This window comes from Bubalus bubalis, chromosome 14 (genome assembly GCF_019923935.1).
Source record: "Bubalus bubalis isolate 160015118507 breed Murrah chromosome 14, NDDB_SH_1, whole genome shotgun sequence".
NCBI lineage: Eukaryota > Metazoa > Chordata > Mammalia > Artiodactyla > Bovidae > Bubalus > Bubalus bubalis.
Window position 1 is genome coordinate 19,093,589 of NC_059170.1, and position 2,983 is coordinate 19,096,571.

Below are 2,983 nucleotides of genomic sequence, written 5' to 3' on the forward strand. Positions count from 1 at the left end.
CTGCTCCTGGAATGGATGGAAAAATTAATGGAACAGATTTTGGCTCCCAACTCTACACATTAATTTATATATAAAAGTTATTTGAGCCTTAACCCATTTGCTGCCCAGGGCAGCTCCCTAACCACAGAGCCCAGCCCACAGCCCCGGTTCAGCTACCGGGCTTGCTTTAGAATCATGGAATCTCTGATTTGGAAGGAACATTAGTGGTCATTTAGTTCAGCCCTGGTCCACAACTGGACTCCCTTTCTCAACATCCCTGTTGGCCTGTGTCCATACGGGCCCTCTGTGAATGCCTCCAGCAGCAGATGGTCTCCACCTGCAGGGCCAAGTCCTGTATCCACAAGATGAGTAATCATTAAACACTGCAACTTGTAATTTGGAGCCATGTTTCAAAAAGCCATGTCGATCTGTCATGTCTGTGATGTTTCCAAAGCCCTCGCTTCCTGGCCATGGGCATCTTGGAGGCTGCCAGGCTCTTCTTATTTTTGTGAGTCTCTAGCCCATTTCACCCCACTCCAGTACTCTCGCCTGGAAAACCCCATGGATGGAAGAGCCTGGTGGGCTGCAGTCCATGGGGTTGCTAAGAGTCGGACACGACTGAGCAACTTCCCTTTCACTTTTCACTTTCATGCATTGGAGAAGGAAATGGCAACCCACTCCAGTGTTCTTGCCTGGAGAATCCCAGGGACAGGGGAGCCTGGTGGGCTGCCGTCTGTGGGGTCACACAGAGTCGGACACAACTGAAGCGACTTAGCAGCAGCAGCTGCAGCAGCCCATTTCTTCTCTGAGCAAACTGAACCACTTGGGGCAACCCTGTATGTTTTCTCTGCCTGGAATCCTCTCCCCTCTTCTGTCTGTAGAAATCCACATATCCCCATGCCACCTCTCCTGTCCACCCCAGGCAGTATCCTCCAGTGGAACTATTTTTTTACATTACCCGCCCTCCACCCTGCACTGTGAGCCCCTTGAGAGTGGGCGCTGGTGTTTGGATCAGTTGGCTTTGTTTCTCCAGCATCCAGCAGCATGCCTGGACCTTAGTAGGCATCAGGGTGATCTTTGATAAATGAAAGAAGGAATCAATGATTAAATCACCAAACAGGAGCCCCTTTCTGGACTGTTCTCAGTCTGTACCACACTTCAGCTCATTGTAACAGTTCAGTATGAAGTGCCTCCCTTGGCCTTCAAATAAGAATGAAAGCCAAACATTGTTTCTATAGCTAAATGCTTTTCTATTGCAGATTGTTATACAGAACAAGTAAGAGATGTGGTTTCTTGCCATCAGGGATATTGCTCTCTAGGAATAATTTTGTCTTTTATTTGTATTCTGTATACTTCCAGACCTGGGTTGGGAAGATTCCTTAAAGAAGGGAATGGCAACCAATTCCAGTATTCTTGCTTGAAGAATTCCATGGATAGAAGAGCCTGGCGGGCTACAGTCTATGGGGTCATAAAGAGTCAGACACGACTGAGTGACTTAACACTTTTGCATATTTCCAGAAAAGATAACAGCAGATTAAGAGATAACAGGTGTAAAAACTGCAAAACAAAGTTTAAAAGATAAGATACAAGTATTGGGAGGGGAAAAAAATCATGTTAGCACATGACTTTTGGGGCAGTGTATCAGTTGTCTCAAGCAGTCCTGTTAAATAGGTATTCTCCTCCTCCTGGTCTTTCTCCTGTTTACGCAAGAGAGGGGACTATGGCTCAGAGAGGTCTGGAAGGCTACCCAGCCCTCATCTTCAGCCCCGGGGCTCTCACTCTCTTCCCACCCAACACTGCCTCCCACAGGTCAGTGAGGAAACCTGCAATTGAGGATAAAACCTTGCTCTGGGACTTGCAGGTTGTCCAGTGGTTAAGAATCCGCCTGCCAATGCAGGAGACACGGGTTCGATTCCTGATCTGTGAGGTTCCCACATGCGGTGGGCAACTTCAGCCTGTGTGTCACAACTACTGAGCCTGTGTTCTAGAGTCCGTGTTCTGCGATAAGAGGAGCCACCTCAGTGAGAAGCCCGGGTACCGCCAACAATGAGAAACCCAAGTCATGCAACCAGGGGAAGTCTGCGTGCAGCAGTGAAGAACAAGCACAACCAAAAATAAATTAATTTAAAAAGAAACAAACCTTGCTCTGGGCTCCCTAGAAGCCAACAGCAGAAATGAGGCCGGCCGAAGATTGTATAGTTCCCACTGTCACATAAAAGGAATTACGCTTATTAATCAGAAAAAACAAATGTTTGCCTTAATCTCAGAGAACAATGTAGGGTTTTTAAATGAGAAACCCTGAACAGTGTAGCAAATAGTACCCCTAAGCTTTCAGTATTGCCTAAAAATTTAAACATTGCAAGTATTGCTTTCTTACATCAAGCTATGATTAAAGCCCAGCCCACCCTTCAGCCAGTATTTTTCGTGTTTCTGTTCTGTGCCAGACGCTGCTTGGTATTTTCACTTACTATCTCATTTAATCCTCTGACAATTCTGTGAGGTAAGTATTACCTATAAGCCCGTCTTAACTGCTGAGGAGGACTGCAGCTTGGAGAGGTCCAAATTCATCCTGCATGTGGACTCAGGCGGTCTGACACTCAAGTGCAATGCTTTGAGTTCTAGAAAAGGAACATGGCATGAGGAAGGCCAGTTGCGCTCTGTTGAAAAGCGAAAGGAAACCTAGAGTGGTATTCCAGCTTCTTGGGTTTCTGTGGGCGTATTAACAGGGAAAGTCAGTACAGGGTTCAGGCTCCAGAGTCAGAAAAGCCTTGAAGGGAGTTGGGATGTAAAGGATGGGCAAGGTTTAGGTAGGTGGAAAGGAAAACAAGAAGCGAGCATCTGTGGCACAGGGCTGGAAACTTTCAGACTGAGTGGGCCAACTGAGTCGGTGGTTAAGGGAAGAAAAGGTTGCAGAGATCCAGGTGGGGCCACGAATCAAAGCCTGGTAACTGCGTCTGGACTGTGACCTGGTGGGAGTGAGGATGCACAGCCCTGTGCAGGGTGC

The 2,983-nt window shown here is 47.3% G+C and overlaps 1 long non-coding RNA gene across 1 annotated transcript; it reads right to left on the minus strand.

The window, feature by feature from the left end:
* Window positions 1–1,543: 1,543 nt before the first annotated feature.
* On the minus strand, window positions 1,544–2,625 carry LOC123329177. Its single transcript, XR_006544419.2, has 3 exons — window positions 2,491–2,625; window positions 2,120–2,184; window positions 1,544–1,676 (listed from the first exon to the last, which is right to left on the minus strand). It is a non-coding gene; the product is annotated as an uncharacterized LOC123329177 (long non-coding RNA).
* Between the last annotated feature and the right edge of the window lie 358 nt (window positions 2,626–2,983).